The 10,383-nt window shown below is 52.2% G+C and overlaps 2 pseudogenes; both read right to left on the reverse strand.

Annotated features, from left to right (window-relative positions):
• Positions 1-1,011: 1,011 nt before the first annotated feature.
• Positions 1,012-1,185, reverse strand: LOC140406189 (U2 spliceosomal RNA; annotated as a pseudogene).
• A 6,428-nt stretch (positions 1,186-7,613) lies between these two features.
• On the reverse strand, positions 7,614-7,791 carry LOC140406190 (U2 spliceosomal RNA; annotated as a pseudogene).
• Between the last annotated feature and the right edge of the window lie 2,592 nt (positions 7,792-10,383).

The following is a 10,383-nucleotide window of genomic DNA, read 5'->3' on the forward strand; positions in this document are numbered from 1 at the left end:
GAGCACATCCATCATGTAGGTGTGCGATGTTCTGTCAAAGCCTTCTCCTGGTCAAGGCTGATGAGGCACCCTCCTGTCCTACACGTAGGCGATCATATCACTGAGTAGCGCGAGGCTATCATAGATCTTCCTGCCTGGAATTTATGGTCCCCACAAGAGAGACATACCAGAGCTGAACACAAAGGCTCAATGTACAGACACTTGATCTGAGCCAAAAGGCCGAGAAGCGATAGCCCATATTTTCCGGCTATGACTCTTGTCCTCCTCGTCCACCGACATTCAGGTGCACCTTGCTGCGCTCGACTGTGCTTTGGAACTTTTAGTCTACGGTCACTGTTGGTCAAGAGACCTCCAGCTTGGCCGAGCACGGTGGAGTCTGTGCATGCAGAACCAGTAAAACAGGGTGACATTGTCTGGCACGCCTTCCACTGTCATCACCAGAAGAAATGGAGACGCTGTGAAGGCCCAGTGACACCCAACGCAGGGAGTCGAAGAAACCTCCAGCTTTGCCAAACAAAGGGCAATCCGTGCAAGCAGCAAGTACTGGCGGAATCCAACAGGGGGCAATGTCTAGTCTCACTGAGCTCCACCCTGGCGTGTTGGTCGTGGAGTCAGGAGAGCGAAAAGAGACGCCGTGAAGGTATACCTACATCCAAATCAGGATGCCGTTCCGTCTGTCACCACACTTCCCTGTTGTGCAGGATGAAGGGCTGTGGTAACTGAAGTGAGGAGAAGGCAAGTCGGCATCCTGGGGTGAGAGGGAGTGGCCTGTAAGAAGCAGCAGGAAATCTGTGCGCATATCAGCTAAAAACGGAGCCTGGCTGCCGCAAGTCCGCGAGTCCATCGGCACACAACATAAGTGCACAAAGCTCCCGCCAGCAGAAAAGCTAGCAATGCTTTGGAGCCTGAAAGGCCTTAATTTGGTCAGGATGAGACAACCGGACAAGAGAGAAAAGGAGAAGCCAGGTTTTGCGCCATTTTCTGCTTTTGCACTATTTGTCCCCAAAGCGGGGTGAAGGCACCATTCCTGGAAGCATTGCAAGACCAGGTTGATGCGTGGAGCGGAAGGAGCAAGCCCCTGAACCATCTCCGAGTCCCAAAAATCAATTTAATATTGGTCCCCAGATAGAGGACATATCAGATATTAAACTGATAAGAACAGATTCTTTTTTTTTCAAAAAATATAATTTGTTCATAAAGTTTATCATAAACATTACAGAAAAATTTCAAATTGTCTTGACTGTATATTTCCGGCAGAGTTACACATTGCCTTGACTTTCTTCCATTCAATTTTGATATTGTTATTCACATATCACTCTTTACATTACAATTCCTTCTTAAATATTTACATTGTCATGATTGTTTTATACATTTAGAGTGTTGGTTGCCCAGACCGAGCCGGAGGGGGGGGGGGGGGGAGGTTTACACTGTTACCCGCCCCTCGGTGTACCTTTGCTGGAAAGACCTTACACAGTGGTCTTTCCCCATTGCGCCTTGGCAGCAGCTGCCCCAAGCTTGAGTGCGTCCCTCAGCACGTAGTCCTGGGCCTTGGAATGTGACAGTCTGCAACACTCGGTCGAGGACTATTCTTTGCACTGGAAGATCAGCAAGTTTCGGGCAGACCAAGGAGCGTCTTTCACCGAGTTGATGACCTTCCAGCAGCAGTTGATATTTGTCTCGGTGTGTGTCCCTGGAAACAGTCCGTAGAGCACAGAGTCCTGTGTCACAGATCTGTTCGGGATAAACCTTGACATATACCACTGCATCTCTCTCCAGACCATCTTTGCAAAGGCACATTCCACAAGGAGGTGTGTGACCATCTCATTTCCCCCACAGCCACTCCGAGGGCAGCGTGCATTGGCGCAGAGCCTTCGGGTGTGCGTGAAGAATCTGACAGGGAGGGCCCTTCTCACCACCAGCCAAGCTAGGTCTTGGTGCTTGTTTGAAAGTTCTGGTGATGAGGCGTTCTGCCAGATGACTCTAGCAGTCTGCACAGCGAACCATCCCACGTCCTCGACCATCTCCTTTTCCCTGAGGGCCTCGAGGACATTACGTGCTGACCACTGCTTCATTGCCTTGTGGTCAAAGGTGTTTTTCTTCAAAAACGTTTCCACGAAGGACAGGTGGTACGGTACGGTCCAACTACTTGGAGCGTTCCGCGGCAATGAGGCCAGGCCCATCCTTCATAACACTGTGTACAGGTAGAACCTCAGTATGTAGTGACACTTGGTGTTTGCATACTGGGGGTCCACGCACAGCATGATGCAGCTGGACACAAATGTGGCCAACAGGATGAGGGAGGCGTTGGGTACGTTCCGCCCTCCCTTCTCCAGAGGTTTGTACATGGTGTCCCTTCGGACACGGTCCATCTTGGATCTCCAGATGAATTTGAAGATGGCCCGGGTGACTGCTGCGGCGTAGGGTCGGGTTATGGGCCAGACATTCGCCACGTGGAGTAGCACCGAGAGTACCTCACACCTGATGACCAGGGTTTTGCCCGCAATGGAGAGGGAGCGTTGCTCCCACCAGCCCAGTTTCTGTCTTACCTTTGCTATGCGCTCCTCCCAGTTTTTGGTGCACGCCACAGCAGCTCCGAACCATATCCCCAGCACCTTCAGGTAATCTGACCTGACAGTGAAGGGGACAAAGGACCGGTCGGCCCAGTTCCCAAAGAACATGGCCTCGCTCTTGCCACGGTTTACCTTGGCTCCCGAGGCCAGTTCAAACTGGTCGCAGGTGGTCAAGAGCCTGCGTACAGACGCAGGATCCGAGCAGAAGACGGCAACGTCGTCCATGTACAGGGAGGCCTTGACTTGCATGCCTCCACTGCCTGGGATCGTCACTCCTCTTATGCCCGGATCCCTCCTGATGGACTCGGCAAAAGGTTCTATGCAGCACACAAAAAGGGCAGAGGAGAGAGGGCAGCCCTGCCTGGCTCCGGATTTGATCTGGAACTTTTCTGATTCCCACCCATTGATTGAGTGCGCTATAGATGTTTGTGTAGAGCAGTTTGATGCAATTGCGAATTCCCTCCCCAAACCCCATTTTGGAGAGCACACCCATCATGTAGGTGTGCGATATTCTGTCAAAAGCCTTCTCCTGGTCAAGGCTGATGAGGCAAGTGTCCACCCTCCTGTACTGCACGTAGGTGATCGTATCCCCGAGTAGCGCGATGCTATCAGAGATCTTCCTGCCGTGTACAGCACAGGTTTGGTCAGGGTGGATCACCGACTCCAGAGCAGACCTGACCCGATTGGCGATGACCTTGGCTAGAATTTTGTAATCCACATTCAACAGTGAAATGGGTCGCCAATTCTGAATTTCTTCCCTTTCCCCCTTCTGCTTGTAGATGAGGGTGATGATGCCTTTCCTCATGGACTCTGACATGCTGCCTTCCAGAATCATACTCTCGTACACTTCCATCAGGTCTGGGCCCATCCAGTCCCACAGTGCTGAATACAACTCAACCGGTAAGCCGTCGCTTCCGGGAGTTTTACTCGTCTCGAAGGACTTGGCGGTCTTTGTCAACTCGTCCAGAGTTAGTGGTTTGTCCAGGTTTTCCAGCTCGCTGTCGCCTATGACCTCCGTGATAGTCAACAGGATGGTCTGGGAAACAGTGCTATCTGTTAGCTTCAGGTCATACAGTCCGGCATAAAAGGATTGGCTGATCCTCAGGATGTCAGACTGCGATGACTTTACAGAGCCATCTTCTTCCTTCAGGCTGCTGATCACAGAGGACTCTCTGTGCACCTTTTGGAAGAAGAAGCGTGATCACTTTTCATCCTGCTCCACGGAGCGGACTCTGGAACGGAAGATAACCTTGGAGGCCTCCGAGGTGTAGAGCGAGGCTTGCTGGCTCTTCACCTCTTGGAGATCCTCCTTGACATCCACCCCCATCGACTGCAGCTGGAGCAAATTCTGCATACTTTTCTGGAGCCTGGACATGACCCCTCGTCTCTCTCTCACCTTTTGAACGCCCTTGAGGATGAAAAACCTCTTGATATTCCCCTTGGTTGCTTCCCACCAGAGATGTGGGGCCTCAAAGAGGGGTTTCACGGTTCTCCAACCTTTGTAATCCCTCCTGAGTTCCTCGAGGTTCTCAGGGGTCAGCAGTTTTAAATTCAGCTTCCATGTCCCCCTGCCTACCCCCTGGTCTTCCTGCAGGTGGCAGTCGGCCAGTAGGAGCAAGTGGTCAGAGAAGAACACCGGCGTTACGTCGGTGGACCTGACTGTGAAAGCTCGGGACACAAAGAAGAAGTCTATCCTGGAGCGGACGGACCCGTCTGGCCGTGACCATGTGTATCTACGCTGCGCTCCGTCTGCAGGGTTGCTGCAGACGTTGAGCAGCTTGGCGTCTTTTACCGTTTCCATCAGGAGTCTGGACGTAGCGTCTAGTTTGCTGTCGGCTTTGCTGGATCGTCCAGCCGCATCGATGATGCAGTTGAAGTCACCACCCAGGATGACCGGCTTGGAGGTGGCCACAGGACTGGGAGTTGCTGAAGAACTGCCAGCCGCTCACTCTTTACGGCCGGGGCGTACACATTAATAAGTCTGAGAGGGGTGTTTTTGTATTTCACGTCTGCTCGAGGAGGCGCCCGCCCACCACCTCCTTAACGTCGGAGATGGTGAAGTTGCCTCCCCGAAGCAGAATACCCAGGCCGGAGGAGCGGCAGTCGTTTCCTCCTGACCAGATGGATGGCCCGTGGGACCACCAGCTCGACCAGCGCCTGTAGTTGCTGAGGTGCGGAATTCCGCACTCCTGCAGGAACAGTAGGTCAGCTTTTACATTTGCCAAATAGTTGAGTGTGGCTACACACCGCGAAGTATCTTTGATGCTTCGCACATTTATGGATGCAATTTTTAAACCCATTATAAAATGGTAGATTTACCAGTCTCAAGAGTCCAGAGTCTATACAGTTGGCTGTTCCAGCTGTTGAATATTCCCCAGCATGCCGGTGGTGCTCGCAAACTTTAGCACAGTTGCAGGGCTGAGAAAAATGTTCTGGTCCGTACTGGCCCCGTGATTTTGATGCAGATGCATTGGTGGGTGGGGTGGTGTAGCCCTGGGGTTCGTCATGGCAGTCAGTAGGTGTTGGGGTTGCAGGCCGGTCTTCACCTGGGTTGTTGCTGCTCGTTACTATCGGGGTTGGTCTGTGACCTTGTTTTCTTCCCGGTCGGTGGTCTGGGGGGTCTGTGCCTCCCGTTCCACGTTGGTGCTTTGCCTCTTTATTTGAGGCCGATTCTTGTCCTGTTTTCCCTCATCGGATGAGGTGTCGGCGCTAAGTGCGCCGGCTGAGAGGTGTCGCTTTTTGCCACTACCCCTCGGGGGGTTCTTCAGTTTGTTTTTTTGTTTCCTCTTTCGTTTGTCCCTGTTCACTGTTTCCCAGGGCTCTTTATTCTTTGCCCCATCCTCTTCCTCTTCCATTGAGTGTTCCTCATCAGATGGGGCTGGGGCTGGGTTGTTAGAGCATGCTGGGGCCTCCTCTTTTTGTTGGGTGCCCTTCTGTTGCTTTTCCGCATTCTGAACCGTGGTGTCTTTTTCGGTGGAGGGTGTATGAACCTCCTCTCTGGTCGCCTTTTTAACTCCGCTGCTGCAATTTGAGCATATGTCGCCCCGCGTTTCGGGCAGGCCCTGTAAAGATCGCCGGCCTCCCCACACAGGTTGCAGCACTTGTCTTCCTTGCAGTCCTTAGTCATGTGTCCCTCCTGCCTGCAGTTTTTACAGAAGGTCACACTGCAGTTTGCGGCAACATGCCCCGTTTTGCCACAGGTGTGGCATACTCGTGGCTGTCCCACGTAGTAGAGGTAGCCACGATTTACTCCAATAGCGAAATTGGAGGGGGGATGCAGGATGGCTCCGTTGCTGTCCGTTCTTAGGGTCACCTTGACCTGGTACTCACTTGTCCAGATGCCGAAGGTGTCTTTCACTTGCACGCTGTCACTTTTCAGCTCAGCGTACCTGGCGAGGAACGTGAGCACATCAGACACAGGGACGTGGGGGTTGTACGTGTGCAGTGTAACAACCCGATTTCGCTGCGCCGGTAGCGTAAACAGAGGCTACGCAGTCAGGATCGACAGGAGACTCTGGTTACCTTTTTCCTTGAAGACGTTCAGGAATTTGATGCACGCTGCGACACTCTTGAAGGTGACATCAAAGAAACCATTCTTGGGGAAGTTTTGCAAGCAGATCTCTGTTGCTTTAAACCCACAACACTCGAGCAGCTCCCGCTTCACTAAGTGTTTCCGGTCCACAGGTGACTCTCCTTCCGCTTTCTTCACTGTGACTCGGACAGTGTTTCGCACTCCCCAGCCTGGTGGTCGGGATGCAGCTGCATCCATAGCTCGTACGTTGGGTGTGAAACTGTATCGGCATTAGGCCTAAACCAGAGGTTTAGGCCAGCATGTAGATCCACCAATAGCAGCCAAGCTCCAAACGTTTCATCTTTGAAGACTTCAATCACTCCGAGTTCTCTCGCAGAAGATCTCTGTTGCTTTAAACCCACAACACTCGAGCAACTCCCGCTTCACGAAGTGTTTCCGGTCCACAGGTGACTCTCCTTCCGCTTTCTTCACTGTGACTCGGACAGTGTTTCGCACTCCCCAGCCTGGTGGTCGGGATGCAGCTGCATCCATAGCTCGTACGTTGGGTGTGAAACTGTATCGGCGTTAGGCATGTAGATCCACCAATAGCAGGCACGCTCCAAACGTTTCTTCTTTGACGACTTCAATCCCTCCGAGTTCTCCAGTCCACGATCGTCATCGAAATCCTCAGCTTCCCTCGATCAAATAAGACTGCACTTGATCTTAGCCAAAAGGTCGAGAAGCGATAGCCTATATTTTCCGGCTATGGCCCTTGTCCTCCTCGTCCACCGACATTCAGGTGCACCTTGCTGCGCTCGACTGTGTTTTGGAACTTTTAGTCTACGGTCACTGTTTGTCAAGAGACCTCCAGCTTGGCCGAGCACGGTGGAGTCTGTGCGTGCAGAACCAGTAAAACAAAACAGGGAGACATCGTCTGGCACGCCTTCCACTGTCGTCACAGGAATAAATGGAGACGCTGTGAAGGCCCAGTGACACCCAACGCAGGGAGTCGAAGGAACCTCCAGCTTTGCCGAACAAAGGGCAAGTAGCAAGCAACAAGTACTGGCGAAATCCAACAGGCGGCAATATCTAGTCCCACTTAGCTCGAACCTGGCGTGTTGGTTGTTGAGTCAGGAGAACGAAAAGAGACGCCGTGAAGGTACACCTACATCCAAATCAGGATGCCGTTCAGTCTGTCGCCACACTTCAAAGTTGTGCAGGATGAAGGGCTGTGGTAACTGACGTGAGGAGACGGCAAGCCGGCATCCTGGGGTGAGGGGGAGTGGACTGTAAAAAGCAGCAGGAAATCTGTGCGCATACCAGCTGAAAACGGAGCCTGGCTTCCGCAAGTCCGCGAGTCCATCGGCTCACAACATAAGTGCACGAAGTGCCCGCCAGCAGAAAAGGTAGCATTGCTTTGGAGCCTGAAATGCCTTCAATTGGTCAGGATGAGACAACTGGACAAGAGAGAAAAGGGGAAGCCAGTTTTTGGCTCCAATTTCTGCTTTTGTACTTCTTGCTCCCCAAAGCGGGGTGAAGGCACCATTCCTGGAAACATTGCAAGACCAGGTTGATGCGTGAAGCGGAAGGAGCAAGCCCCTGAACCATCTTCGAGTCCCAAAAATCAATTTAACATTCAGTCCTCAACTAGAAGACATACCAGATATTAAACTGATAAGAACAGATTTTTTTTTTTTCAAAAAAAAATATACTTTATTCATAAAAATTTATCATGAGCATTACAGAAACATTTCAAATTGTCTTGACTGTACATTTCCGGCAGGGTTACATGTTGTCTTGACTTTCTTTCATTCAATTTTGATATTGTCGTACACATATCACTCTTTACATTACAATTCCTTCTTAAATATTTACAGTGCCATGTTTGTTTCATACACTGGAGTGTTGGTTGCCCAGACCGAGGGGCTTTACACTGTTACGCGCCCCTCGGTGTACATTTGCTGGAAAGACTTTACACAGTGGTGTTTCCCCATTGCGCCTTGGCGGCAGCTGCCCCAAGCTTGAGTGCGTCCCTCAGCACGTAGTCCTGGACCTTGGAATGTGCCAGTCTGCAACACTCGGTCGACGACAATTCTTTGCACTGGAAGATCAGCAAGTTTCGGGCAGACCAAAGAGCGTCTTTTACCGAGTTTATGACCTTCCAGCAGCAGTTGATATTTGTCTCGGTGTGTGTCCCTGGAAACAGTCCGTAGAGCACAGAGTCGTGTGTCACAGATCTGTTTGGGATAAACCTTGACAAATACCACTGCATCTCTCTCCAGACCTTCTTTGCAAAGGCACATTCCACAAGGAGGTGTGTGACCGTCTCATTTCCCCCACAGCCACTCCGAGGGCAGCGTGCATTGGTGCAGAGCCTTCGGGTGTGCATGAAGAATCTGACAGGGTGGGCCCTTCTCACCACCAGCCAAGCTCGGTCTTGGTGCTTGTTTGAAAGTTCTGGTGATGAGTCGTTCTGCCAGATGACTCTGGCAGTCTGCTCAGGGAACCATCCAACGTCCTCCACGGTCTCCTTTTCCCTGAGGGACTCGAGGACATTACGTGCTGACCACTGCTTCATTGCCTTGTGGTCAAAGGTGTTTTTCTTCAAAAACTTTTCCACAAAGGACAGGTGGTACGGTACGGTCCAACTACTTGGAGCGTTCCGCGGCAATGAGGCCAGGCCCATCCTTCGTAACACCGGGGACAGGTAGAACCTCAGTATGTAGTGACACTTGGTGTTTGCATACTGGGGGTCCACGCACAGCTTGATGCAGCTGGTCACAAAGGTGGCCAACAGGATGAGGGAGGCGTTGGGTACGTTCCGCCCTCCCTTCTCCAGAGGTTTGTACATGGTGTCCCTTCGGACACGGTCCATCTTGGATCGCCAGATAAATTTGAAGATGGCCCGGGTGACTGCTGTGGCGTAGGGTCGGGTTATGGGCCAGACCTGCGCCACATACAGTAGCACCGAGAGTACCTCACACCTGATGACCAGGGTTTTGCCCGCAATGGAGAGGGAGCGTTGCTCCCACCAGCCCAGTTTCTGTCTTACCTTTACTATGCGCTCCTCGCAGGTTTTGGTGCACGCCCCAGCAGCTCCGAACCATATCCCCAGCATCTTCAGGTAATCTGACCTGACAGTGAAGGGGACAAAGGACCGGTCGGCCCAGTTCCCAAAGAACATGGCCTCGCTCTTGCCCCGGTTTACCTTGGCTCCCGAGGCCAGTTCAAACTGGTCGCTGGTGGTCAAGAGCCTGCGCAGAGGCGCACGATCCGAGCAGAAGACGGCAACGTCGTCCATGTACAGGGAGGCCTTGACTTGCATGCCTCCACTGCCTGGGATCGTCACTCCTCTTATACCCGGATCCTTCCTGATGGACTCGGCAAAAGGTTCTATGCAGCACACAAAAAGGGCAGAGGAGAGAGGGCAGCCCTGCCTGACTCCGGATTTGATCTGGAACTTTTCTGATTCCCACCCATTGATTGAGACTGCGCTGTAGATGTTTGTGTAGAGCAGTTTGATCCAATTGCGAATTCCCTCCCCAAACCCCATTTTGGAGAGCACATCCATCATGTAGGTGTGCGATATTCTGTCAAAAGTCTTCTCCTGGTCAAGGCTGATGAGGAAAGTGCCCACCCTCCTGTGGTAGTAGGTATTGGGGGTCATGTGGGACTGGAAGCCCTAATGTCATTGGCTGACAGATCCCGGGTCCTGGTTGGCCGTTGACCTCATGCTCCTCCCTGAATCCGAAGTATAAGAAGCCGGTGCCTTCCCCCGCAGGCCAGTTTACTATCGGGCTGCTGGGGAACAGACACGCTTAATAAAGCGTCATCGACTTCACTCTATTTGTCTCACGGAGTCTTTGTGCGCTACAATTTATTAAGCGTGCCTAAAAAGGACTATGGAGCTCAGGATCATTCCAGAATGCCTGAAGATCAGCCCCCACGCAGTGAATGCGGCAGCAGCCTTCAAACACTGGCAGACTTGCTTCGAGGCCTACATCAGATCGACCACAGGCCGAGTCTCAGACAAACAAAAACTGCAGGTCCTGCACTCGAGGGTGAGCACGGAGATTTTCACCCTCATTGAAGACACCGACGATTTCCAGACGGCGTTCACAGCACTGAGAAGTCTCTACGTTCGCCCAGTTAACCAAATCTACGCTCGCTACCAGCTCGCGACAAGACGGCAAGCTCCCGGAGAATCGATGGACGAGTTCTACGCCGCGCTGCTGATTTTTGGACGAGCCTGCAGCTGCCCGTCGGTGAATGCAAACGAACATACGGACATGTTAATGCGCG

This window comes from Scyliorhinus torazame, unplaced genomic scaffold (assembly GCF_047496885.1).
Source record: "Scyliorhinus torazame isolate Kashiwa2021f unplaced genomic scaffold, sScyTor2.1 scaffold_355, whole genome shotgun sequence".
NCBI classification, from domain to species: domain Eukaryota; kingdom Metazoa; phylum Chordata; class Chondrichthyes; order Carcharhiniformes; family Scyliorhinidae; genus Scyliorhinus; species Scyliorhinus torazame.